Source organism: Dysidea avara, chromosome 2 (genome assembly GCF_963678975.1).
Source record: "Dysidea avara chromosome 2, odDysAvar1.4, whole genome shotgun sequence".
Taxonomy (NCBI): Eukaryota; Metazoa; Porifera; class Demospongiae; order Dictyoceratida; family Dysideidae; genus Dysidea; species Dysidea avara.
The window spans coordinates 31,208,907-31,222,016 of NC_089273.1; the positions used below are offsets into that span (position 1 = coordinate 31,208,907).

Consider the following 13,110-nt stretch of genomic DNA (forward strand, 5'->3'; position numbering starts at 1 on the left):
ACTAATACCAATATGTTGTCATGCATATAGGGTAAACTGGTTATGGGAAGAAGCTGAAAATTGGTACATGGATAGATTGGCTATAATGAACCTCAAACCTTGTGTGGCTTGGTAGAATTCACATTACAGACCATGAATATGTAGCACAAAAACAAACAATATGTAACAATCATGCAATTGAGTTTTGGCAACAAAAAAGTGATTGCTTACCACACCTACCAGGCAAACCGCTTAATGGGATGAGCTATAAACTGGTGTACAGGTAGGTTAATCATCATAAAAGGATATTCACAAATTAAGATTTTTTAAAAATAAAACAATCAACTACGTGTAGCAAGTGCTCGATTGAGATACTCTAATAGTGCAGTCACCCTAACAGAGCAGTTAACAAAGCCACTCTATTACAGTGTCAGCTGTGAAACAAAGTCACCACATAAAGAGTTCAACTATGTTACAAATCACCTGTAGAGACTTCAGCTATGATACATGTTGTCCTGTAAAGAGTTTCGTTACAGTACAAGTCACCTAATAGAGACAACAAATCAGGAGTTCAGCTACCTTCAAAGTCACATTGTAGAGAGTTCAGCTAAAAGAATGTCATCCTGCAGCTACACCCTGTAGTTACCAAATTAGCAAGTCACTCTGTAGAGAGTCCAGCTACATTACAAGTTGCCCCTGTAGAAAGTTCAGCTGAAAGATAAGCCACCCTGTAAAGTTCAGCTATACATTACAAGCCACCCTGTGAAATATTCAGTTATGGTACAAGTCATCCTATAGAAATCTCAACTACAAAAAAAATCATCCTTTGGAGAGTTCAGCTACTGTATTTCAAGTCACCTGTAGAGAGTTCAGCTACAAACAAGTTACACTATAGTCCTGTAGAGATGTTACAAGTCATCCTGTAGATAAAGAGTTCAAATTACAAGAACGTCATCCTGTGGAAATTTCAAATTACAAGAAAGTCACCCTGTGGAGAGTTCACCAAGTCACACAAAGTTCAGTTACATAACAAATTTCTGTGTAGAGAGTTTGACTAGGCTATAAGTCACTTGTAGAAGTTTAAGTTTGGTTACAAGCCACCCTAGCTACAAGACAAATCACACTATAGAACAAGTCAGAGTTCAGCTCTGTAGAATGTTACAAGTCACTCTGTAGAGAGTTTAGCTATGCCACAAGTCACCTTTAGGGAGTTCAGCTACAAACAAATCACGTTCAATAATATTACAAATCACACTGTAGAAAGTTCAGTTAGCCTATACAATCAATTACAAAAAGAAGTGATATCTATACCAAAACAGAGAAGCTATAAAAAGTATAGAGCCTTCCAAAAAGCTATAGTGAAAAAAAATTTGATTTTCAAAGGTGGCAGCTAAAATGTCTGTGATAGTAGGTTAACGGTAAAAATGTAATACCGATAATTCAGGTGAATTCAGTGCCAAATCCTAGGACATGACACAACACAACTGAAATGTTACTAACTTTTTTACCATTAACCTACCATCACAGCCATTTCTTAGCCACCACCTTGGATTTCACATCTTTTTTCACCCAGGCTTTTTGGATGGCAGCACACCTTTTTTCATAGCTTAGCTGCTTTCATATAGATTCTCAACAGTGACAAGGATTACCAACACCACGTCCAAAGCGCACCCACACAACAGCTGACTTCATAGGTTATAAGGATTCTTATTATCTGTTTGAGTACCACTTTAAATGTTATAATTATAATTATAGTAAACAAATGCTCCTTTCTGGCCCAAAACAGGATGATAACAATAAATCAATGCAGAAGACAGGATATTGAAACTAGAAACTTACCAACCATAAAATTACAGTATCTAACAATATCCCACAAAAGAAATCCCCAAGGATATTCCTTTGGACTTTTATATCAAACCTAAGTACATCCATTGTATGATACCATCTAAGGAAAGTGTGCTTTAAGTGCCCAAGTGCTAGAAGCATGTTTTATTGTCCTTTGCATGCATAAGCACACTTCACTTGAAGGTGATACAACCCACACTAACCAAACAGTTGCCATAGAAACTCATTGTACAGCTGCTACAAAGAATATAAAACACAACAAAGCCCTGAAACAAACCTACTAATATGATCTTGAAGCATGGTTAAGCCGATATTCAGCCCCAAGATCAGTTTGAAGCAAATCACTATGTTGAAAGATTAGTTAGAAACAAGTCACCCTGTAGAGAGATCAGATAGAACGGAGTCACTGTGTAGCACTACCAGAGAACAGTGCCATGAACCACCTATGGATTATCCATGAATAGTAAAATAATCCCCATAAAGTGCCATGAAAGTCATTTCATGGATATTCTATGGTAATATCTATGCCATGAAATACTCATGAAAAGTGGAGATTTCATGGTAATTTCATAGCACTGACAAATTATTTCATGGCACAAGAAAAATTTCATGATTGCAGTGGCCATGAATTGTCAAATGTTCATAAGCAGTGTCCATTCCTCCCATTTCGGATTTAAGTGCTGTTACAGACATGCTGTTGCTTGGATGTTAATATTAGTTTGACGCCTGCTCTTCAGTTTTACAGGTGACAGGTAGAGTTGGGTAGACTTCATGGTAGAGTTGGGTAGACTTCATGGTAGAGATGGGTGGACTTCATGGCAGGACCAGGTTGTGTTTTCGTCAGCTGGCAAGGTGCTGGCTACTACAAATACAATCTGTGTTATTGTGTTTACGTATTTAAATTTGTTTACAGCACTAACAGAGACAACTTTGGTATCACAGGTACTGAGGTTTCTATAAGACTAGGGCTTAACATCAGCTCAAGCATGCTTCTAGATCGTGTGTAGAGGTTTGTTTCAGGCCGTTGTTGTGTCTTATATTCTTTGTAGCAGTTATGCTCTGAGTTTCTATGACAAATAAGTGGTTTCCTAGTCCATTTTCCAGTTGTTCCGTGATTTAGTCATATCCCTAACAAAACACATAAATGACCACTATTACCGTATAATGGGTAATTTTCGAATGGCAAAAATTTCGAAAAATGCCAACTGTTTTCAAAAATAAAACTTTCGAAAATAGTTACATAGCTAGTTACAAAATTAAAGCTGAGTTGATCAGTGGGTATAGCTAAGCCATTTTTGCAATTAGTTATCTAGTTCCACTACACAAATAATAACATATTAATACAACCATATCAGTGGTCCCTTTTACGTAGCTACTTGAAAACATACCTAGCTAATACGAAAAGCTACCATGCTTGAGAAAAAGCAATCTGGCCACACATGGCTACCAGTACCACCACTTTATGGTACGCTGCAATCAGTAGCCCTTTTTATGTTTCTCTGCCCACAGTTTGTTAACTACAGTTTCTAGCTAGTAGGCACTGAGCAGATTACGCTGGGCTATGGCGGCGAGTGGACGAGATCATTAATTTCGACATAAAAAGCTCCTCTCCATGGGTCCAGATCGTCTCACCTACACATGATGTGCCCAAATCCATTGCACAGAAAGCATCATGATGGGAGAGCTAGCAATAGCGAACAACGCTTGGAGCGACGTGGTGCGGTCCATCTTAATTTAGGAAGGCGGCGCGCCATACATTGTGACATTTTCGAAATTATTTATTCGAAATGTTTGCAAGTTGATATTTTTTGAAAATTTATTCATTCGAAAAATACCCATTATACGGTACCCACACTTACAAAACTGTCAACAATGTTGCCATAGAGATTAACTAATAAGACAATAGTAAAACATTAATGCTTATTATTGTTCATTCTGTTGGCAAGTCTAACAAATTCTTAGACCTCCAATGGCTTGATGTTGACTCCTTCAACAATGTTGCATTGTTGGCGATGTGTTACTGTTCACTGAACTGGACTACGGATTGACCTTTTTACACATGTTACAGTTGCTTAAGGCCTTCGGGGAACCTTTAGCCCACCACTAAATGTCAGATACAAGCAGTAGAAAGAATTTCAGCACGAATCACAACACTTATACACCCCTCACCCTTGTGTAAAGTATTGCTGTAAGGCAGTGATAGTGATACTAGAGAGTGGCAAGTTTACGATGCAATTCTAATCATGTAAGTCTCAAATATAGTAGGCCATCTAGCACATGTAAGCAGCTATGGCGGGCAGAAACACCTCCTTAGTTGTGTGACAAGGTTGCATAAGAATTTAATCAAGACAGATCCAGGACAAACTGTACATGTGTAGCTCGTGTATCTTAGATTATATGGCATCCTCAAATGCTGCTCTGCATGCATATTATTTGAGGATGCTGTTAGAAAGTTGACCATTAGTTAGCCATCACTATCACAGTGCTGCAGCACTACTAGAGTAAGTATACAGTATATATTAAAGTATTGTATATTTTTGAAGAAAGTTTTCACTTATCATGTAGTAATGGACTTAAATATGTCACTCCAGTAGTTCAATCTATTGAACAGTGACACTCATTGTTGTCCACACCTCAGGCCATACTTGTGAGATCACTGCACAAACTGCCCATTACTCAAATGGCCTTACAAAAAGCTAGCTTTCCTTAGCCATTCTAATGTATAATGTAATTGTATCATCACTGATAAGAATAATTACACAATCCCACCTGTTTCTCATTTCTCCCCCACCTAAAGAGATTTTGTGGTATAATAGTTTCACCACTAACAAAATCACATGCTTTCCCAGGAAACCATTTTGCTACTCTAAATCTCATAAAGTAACCACCAAAACATATATCTGTCTCAGTTGATGCATTATGAACAACATGATCCTAAGTTTTATTTTTTTACCAGAGGACATACAAACTTAAATTCCACTGCATGGTAGTGTCAAAGTGCCATGATGGGTGTACAGCTTGACACAGCAGCTATGCTACTGTGCAATCAATTTTAGAAGTCTCTATCTTAAACGGCTTCCAGTCAACTCGGTGTTGTATTCAGTGATACCAGACTGTCAGATGCACGAGACTACAAATTCTGTACTGGTATAACATTTCTATATTAATGTTTGTAAACAATACCATTCATAGTTATTATAATGTCGCAAACTAGTTGATATTCAAGATCTTCCATTGCATCCTAGACTTGGTTGAACGCTATAGTATATCAATAAGATCGAGTAGTAGATGAGCACAGAGTGTACCTGCTCAGTAGCTGAACGAATGTCTCAACACATCACAATTGTTGTAGTAGTGAAGTGGATACAAAGCATGATGCTAAAAGTGAAGTGATAAGATAATCAGCATCATTTTTGTGGAATGTCGTGGTTTCATTACATAGCCACAAGTTTGAAAGGTTTCGCTTTGTAGGAGTGATACCAAACCCTGTATCACTCTTTACGGTGTGTGAGATTACAGCATTTGTTTACTCTTTCACATGTTGACACTGCACTATTTTACAAGAAACAGTCTGTGTTGATTACTTGATTTTCGGTCCAGCCATTGGTTCCAGCAGTGTATAATAAAGAAAACAAGTTTTTCTATCTCAGAGTAATCCTTCCTCTTCTCTACTATCAGTATTTTTGCTCTTGCATGTCACTCCATCTACCCCAGATTATGCCTGGATACAGCTGCTTTGAAAAATTGTCCATCTCTATAGTTTATAGCCTACAATATATATAGTGTCTCTTCACTAGCCACGTACTAATGTTAGTTAAATCTCTACTAACATGAGGAATTTACTTTAATAAACTTTGTGCACTGGGATATATAAAATAGTTATATAATAGTTATAATTATGCACTCAGATAATTGTTATTATACTCGACCATATCAACTTCGTGACTTACAGTCTAGATCAATAGTCCTTTTTCATTTTTCATAGAAGTATTCGTTATAACTTTGTAGGGTTTCTTTACTTGACTGCTGGATTACATTATGTCAACCAAAATACCACAACCTCAATAGGAGTGTAACCATACCTTATATCTTAACAAAGAGTATACTGATAAATAGACCAAAGCCTGCCCTACACAGTGGTGGTGGTCTGGGATTAATGTGTCAAGGCAATCTTGTGTTATAGTACAGTAAAGTGTGATAATGTTGACATGGTTAGTGGTCATATGTGATTGGTACAAAGTGATAGGTTTAACAATACAATAAACTGGTAAGGATTCTTCTTTATAATGAACTTAACTCTCCACTGGGGAGACACTAGGGTAGGACCGGTTCCTCCTGAGGTCTTTAAACAGCCATCAAAATCCAAATCAACTGAAAATTAATACTTTAGGTAGTAGTGAACTTACTAATCATGGTTTTTAACAATATCACTAGCATTATTAACTTTAAAAAAAAAACCCAATTCACTTCACTACACAAGATTGCCTTGACGGATAAATCCCAAACCACTACCAGTGTGTAGGACAGGCTACCAGTACACTGTTTATTGGAATATATTGTACTTTGCGTGGGAGGATCAAAGCGATGTAGCGTATTGTATTGTCCATACAGTACTAATCAACTGCATAACTGTACTGTACAAGTCATACAGTACAGTTATGCAGAGAATATATTTGTGACCGGGCCTGCGAAAATAGGGCATGTGGGCACACAATTTTTGCCTACTTTTTCAAAGTTTCACCACTCATAACATTTTGCACCATTATGCTATGAAACTGAAATTTCCAGCTATTAATAAGCATGTAATTGGCATCATGATGCAAGTTACAGAATGGAAATATACTTTTCCAGTACTGAGATATGATCTGTAGAGTGACAGGGTGTAGTTTGTGCCCACATTCCCTGTTTTCGCAGGCCCGGTCACATTTAAAGAATGTTACGTAAACAACACACTGTAAATTGCTAAAACCAGCCAAACTAATCCTACAAATTCGTTCTATGGCTAGGAATAGCTTGTATAAACACTTACTGATCGTCTGATCACAAAGCTTTTAAACACAACTCCACTAAGACAGCACGATTGATCACGTGCGTGACATTGTAAATCGCTAAAACTAGTCAAACTAATCCTATTAGTTTGCTCTACGACTATAAATAGATTATATGAACACTTACTGATGTCCTTATCACAAAAAATCGCAGCGGTTTGAGTACTAGAGAAAATCGCTCCAAGCCAGATGTGGCCAGGAAGTACAATATAACACTTAAAGCACCGCATTGCTTGTGTGCACAAAAAATACAATACTCGGGGGGTGTCTCGAGGCAAATACAGCACTCGGCTTCACCTCATGCTGTATTAGCCTCTCGACACCCCCCTCGTACTGTATTTTCCATACACACGTGCGGCGGTGCTTTAATTCTAACATACAGTATGGTTACACAACCACAGAATTGTAAAAAAGGTCAAAATGTATTGAGCCTATTGAGGCCTGTAGTATTTTCGCAGAAGTATGTACTCCAATGCTTACATCATCAGTAATTAGGGCCAAAAATGAAATGGCTTATTACAGACAGGTTTTCTGTACATAATATCATATCAGGAAGCTCTCCTAATAGGGAACACCCATCAAAGGAAGTAGCAGCATCTCAGTTGAGAAGGGTGAGCCCGTGCTAGCTATGCCATATTCGAGAAAATGAGAACGCCACTGTTCAATTTTTTAGAAACAAACATAAGCTTAAGTTACCACTGGGACTAGTTAGCTTCGACTATATCCTTATATAGGAAGTCTTACACTGATTTTCTCTAGTTTATATTAACTAGAATCATACAATGGAATGTTTTCTTAAAAGAAAGAAGAAAAAAAAACACATTTTAAATACATATTACAGAATTCAATAGCTACAACCCATTGTTGTGATAGATGTACGTACATCAGAGTCATACACACACTAATGGCGGCTGGTGTGCACGACAATAGAGGCAGGTTCATGAATGAGATGATGACTTCATGAATGAGATGATGACTTCATGAATTTTAACTCTGACCAGCTAAAACCCTTAAATTCATTTGCTGTTTAGTGACATCATGAAGATACCTGGAAGGTACCCTGTTCCAAAGAGGTAGTTTCTAACTAGCTACTTTAGTTTCTACCGGACAGCACATTTGATTAAAGTAGCGTAATTTTGCTTGAAAAACTTCAGTTCCATGCCAAAACATTTGCTCGATAGCCAATCTAGTTCGAGTGCAACACTTAACCTGCTAACAAGATACATGATAGCTAGCTAGCTGCTACCTATGGCCGCGATTGAATGATTCCGTAGCGAAATTACTTTTTCAATTGTTATTTTAACAGGGAGGCAGCATCAACCAAAGCTGTTCTTCAGCTACGCCCTGCACACAACATACATACAAACACACACATATACTTATGTACAAACTAACATTACTAAAATGTTCCTAAATAACTATTTCAAAATTGAGCAAATGACCGCCAGAGGTGAATGCAGCGCTACAAGAGAGAGTTTAGGGACTGACATGTTTCCCCTTTCGTGAATTTCTGACAGAAATCCAGCAAAACCACCAACTGCAGGCCTGATTTTTCTCTCCCAGCCGTTGGTAGCACGCACTAAGAAAATATTATACTAGGTTACAAGCGCAGGTGTGTACAGGAAAATAGAAAAATAAGTGTAGGTCAAAAGTTCGACAAGAAACGCTCAAGTCACAGGTCAAAGACAATAAACGCTGCAAGTCAAGGTGAAATTTTTTCTGGTCAAGACTTTGACTGCGGTCGCAGATCTACCTACAACATGAGCCAACATGACACCCCCTTGAACTTGCTGTGTCTGCCTATAATAATGTGCAGATAGATACAGTAGTCCATTCTGGATGTCAAGACCAAATCTCTAGGTTTTTCTGTTTCCTAGGTTGGCGTCTCTAGGTTTTTCTGTTTCCTAGGTTGGCAGGCCTGCAACTGATGCAAGGAAACGGTTGTTACGTAGGTCTATGCGGTTCTTATTGACACCTCCGGATCATGGCCACTCGCGGGGCAGTCTGTGCCACATCCATAGCGAAATCGCAATTTGATAAACTCAGACTACATACACACATGTTGCTTGTAGCCAAATGTAGTTAGCTGCAGTCAGTTTCGTCGATTATAAGTTCATATGAACGAGAACGCAAAACATTCACACCTAGCTAGTTACTATTTAATCACTTAGTAGTCTTACCGGCTTCAAATCAGCACCGAGGTCAACACCACAAGCACTCCACTAATGACGGCTACGTCGCTGTATTGTATAGAACAGTTCCACGTTGTACACAACACGTAGATTGCTCCTCAATGACTGACCGGCTAAAATCGCTCGCAATTAGTAAATTTTCGGAATAATTTGTTATTAAGTTTATTAATATAGTGCGCCACTGTTCCTCACACATATTAGATCAGGAAGTGGGGTGTTTCTCAGGAAATATACCGTCTGTATATAAATACTTTTTTGCAGGCTGGTTTGGCGATAGTATTATTCGTATGGCCATATTATCTTGACTGTATACAGTCCAAAACCATACCATCCTGGCCCAAAAGTGTTACGACCCTAAATGTTTCCAATAGATTGCTAGCTACAAAACATTTATTAAATGAAATTTCTACTGACTAACTGCCTGCCTGATGCCTTCAGACAAGAGTAACCCAACAACAGCTAAGGCTACGGGCTTGATTTCTTCACTGTTCAACGTTGCTTCAGCCCGACAGGTGCCTTTTGAAATACCGCAATACATACGATGCATGCACCATGGAGTTACCGGTGTCCTCCTTTGTGTCCCATTTCATTTTATAAGGTGTTGATTCATGGTAGCGTGATGGCTTCCCTATGTTTATAAACAGGGATCATCTGGTGACTGGATTGATTGCAGAGGCACTTCTCCTACTGTTCTTTGTTTGTGGTGCTGTGTAACAGGCTGAACATGACTGAACTGAAGCCAAAGAGTAATTGATATTTGAGACACATGTTCAGACAAAAACGTTAACTCTGGTGCCATTCTTCCTTTTTGATGCAGTATGTGCAGGTTCCCCAGTCATAATAATGCTACAAAAGTAAACAAACAAATAAGTGTAAGGAATATTGTACTATCTTTACCTTATTAGCATTGCCCGAACATTTACCTGTTAAAATTACTGATATATATATATATATATATATATACATATATTCACTTGCATTATATCCCCTTTCTGTGTGGGTATGTCAGTAGTCTGCACTGAAATGTATGCAAAACTAGGCAGTGCAGATGTCCAAGCCTACGATCTACGTACTGTTAGTTCAACCATGTATGTGAGTACTGTTTATCCACAACTCATTTAGTTGCCATGTATAAAACCTATTCACTTTTAGTTCTCTTATTTACAATGTTTCATCAATAGGCACCAAGTCAAATGTATCTCTTTGTTAACTACGATTCACTTTGGCTGTTGCTATTCTTAATATAATACACTAGGGCATGTACAAATGATTGTTTTGCTATTTACAGATATTTCACCTTCCATTTACTATCAGGCTTACCCTTTGCAGTTTGCACTGGTGGAATGCAATACCATCCTCTTTTCCATCTTGCCATCAAGGAAGCAATTCTGCCATGCCTATATCATGCATATATGTACTTATGACGTATTTGGTTTCATCTGTTTGGTAATTAAGCTTTGGTTTTATTTTATTAAATGTTCAGTTGTAACTACAGCTGTACGTATGTTGTGCCTAGCAATTGTTTTTCTTTTATTGCACTTCTCATGTGTATATTTTTGTGTTGCTGTATTACTTTTGTCACTTCTGCAAGTAAGTATTATACAATGTTGGAATAAACTTTCAAAACCTTTTTATTTGCCTTTTAAGCTTTTTCTATATACCACTATTATATGTTACACAGAGTTCTTCATGCTTTTGTGTATTTCCTTAATCGGATTTGTGAAAAGGGGTCTTCCACCCACATCAAATTCTGTACACTTAGGAGACCATAACTTAGTGTTCAAGTAATATATTAACCTGAAATGTTAACCATCTATTCATCTATTCACCTATGTTGGTGCTCATCCCTGACCAAATTTCAAATCAATAGCTTTCTCCAATCTGAAGGTATGAATTGTAAAAGTTGGAAAATTACTGAGTTGCATGTGTATAAGACCCCTTTTCGCAAATCCGGCCACATGTTGTGGTAATACATGTTTTGCAGCAGAACACACTTTCATAAATAGTGGCTTCCCATATTGTCATTCACATACGGCTGCAGTTGGTTGGAAATATAATATATACACAATCAAATGTCATGTCACACAACCTTCTTCCCACATATATATATGCATGATTGACAAACTGCCATAAAATTTCCTGATATACTATGATTGTCACAGTATATAAATCTATTATACATCAAGCTAGATATGATATATATTTATTTATTATACGTACAGCTAGAAATATAGACCCTGTCCTCATAAACACACATCACCAGTTCTTCAGAAATAAATTTCCTACCCTGCAGTTTACTCCGATTTCTATGATACAACGTGTTTGAACATTAGTCACAAGTTTGACTATACAGTTAGTATTATGAATACTAGTGGTAAGGATGCAATCAGCCATGCTAAATCTGGAAAGGCTTGATGTCATTTATCACTAAACCAGCAAAGAAATATGAGTTCCTATGGATACATATACATGGAATTGACAAGGAGAAAGCGTACTGACTGCTGGCAGGCTCCTGTAAGCATTCAAGCGTTAATCAGATGGCTGCAGGTTCAAGACTTCCTAGGTCCAGTAATCACTAACTACCAACTTGATAGTTTGAACAAAATTGACAGCAGACTCACCATCAAGGTGAACAAATGATAACTCCTACATTTATTAAGGCTTAGTGCTGAAGGTCTGTAGGACACCTGATCCTGCAGCCTGTTTTAAAGTTGTTATAAAGTATATCAGGGGTGGAGCAGGGGGCCAGTCACCCCCTCCCCCCCACCCATCTTTAGAATATTTTATGGTGTTACTCATTAAACATATAGCTAGGCACCTTAAACATAACTCAATTTTTTGATGCAGTTTATGACTATGTATACTGATAATAAATCTGTCTCTAGCAAAAATTGTTACCCATATAGGCATAGCACAAGGGGAACTAGGGGTACCTTCTACATTTAGAAATTGAGATACCTTAATGGAACATTCATTTCTTTTAATAAAATTGAATTGTCATAAAAATTGTCACCTAATTCAATATCAGAAAGTTGATTTTTCGAAATTTCCTTGAGGAAACCTATGTAATAGCTACTATTCTAACTAATTCTCTCTACCTCAGTATATAGCTACTATTAGCATTCATGCTTCCAGTGTTGAACTCAGCAAATTTCACCAAATTCAATATCAGGATGTTAACTTTTCAAAATTTTGTTAGGGAGCAGCCTAAGTCTTTACACTACACTACTGTAAGTCTGGTTTTAACTTAGTAGCTATACTATTAGCATTCACACTTCCAGTGTTGAACTATCAACAAATTTTATTCAAAATTGCCACCAAATTCAATCTCAGAATGTTAAATTTTCAAAATTCTCAGGGATTGGGGTGGGGCATGCCACCCAACCCCCCCTCCCCCCTAGAAAATGCAGAAAGCACACTGTGGAGTGACTTCTACCTGTGTGCCCCCTCCCCCCTCTTAGCACAATCCACCCCTGCATATATGTTTGAAAACTGCACACAGAAAGGTAAAATAAAATAATGATTTTAATCAACTCTAAATTCCTTGAATTACAACAAAATGTTTGCGATCTTTTCAAACTGGACTGTGCACTAAACAGCATCTCCCTAAACATTAAAATCCCATGTGTGACAATGATATAGAGGTCCCGTAGGTTTGATGCCCAGCCAGTTACGTAGCCATGTCCAGTTGGTGGTTTCCTTGAGCAAGAAACTTTTACGCACATGCTCCAGTCTATATGCCCAGCTGTTCCTGGTGTCAACTGGGGAAGCAGCCCACCTAGCTGGAACATAAGTGGGTACCTGCAGGTAACTGGGGAAGCAAATGTCAACTATCCATGTCTAGTGGTGCATTGCCAAATCATTATGCCACCTACCATGTCTGCTATGGTGCTAGTGAACATGCACACTTCTCACACACACACACACACACACACACCCACAAGCCAAAAAAGCCTTTGGCTACTGAAAGTGATATATGGCATGGTCACACCTACCCAGTAAATCAGCACTGGACACCTGTGTGCTACTCAGTTGTTGGGAGTCAA

The 13,110-nt window shown here is 38.0% G+C and overlaps 1 protein-coding gene across 2 annotated transcripts in view; it reads right to left on the reverse strand.

Annotated features, from left to right (window-relative positions):
- The window catches only part of LOC136247062 (uncharacterized), a 49,537-nt gene extending 40,343 nt beyond the window's left edge, over positions 1-9,194 (reverse strand). For both annotated transcript variants that reach the window (XM_066038674.1, XM_066038673.1), the window contains exon 1: positions 9,053-9,194. The gene's annotated coding sequence lies outside the window, so the exon portion shown is untranslated. The remainder of the gene's footprint in view (positions 1-9,052) is intronic.
- Positions 9,195-13,110: the final 3,916 nt, after the last annotated feature.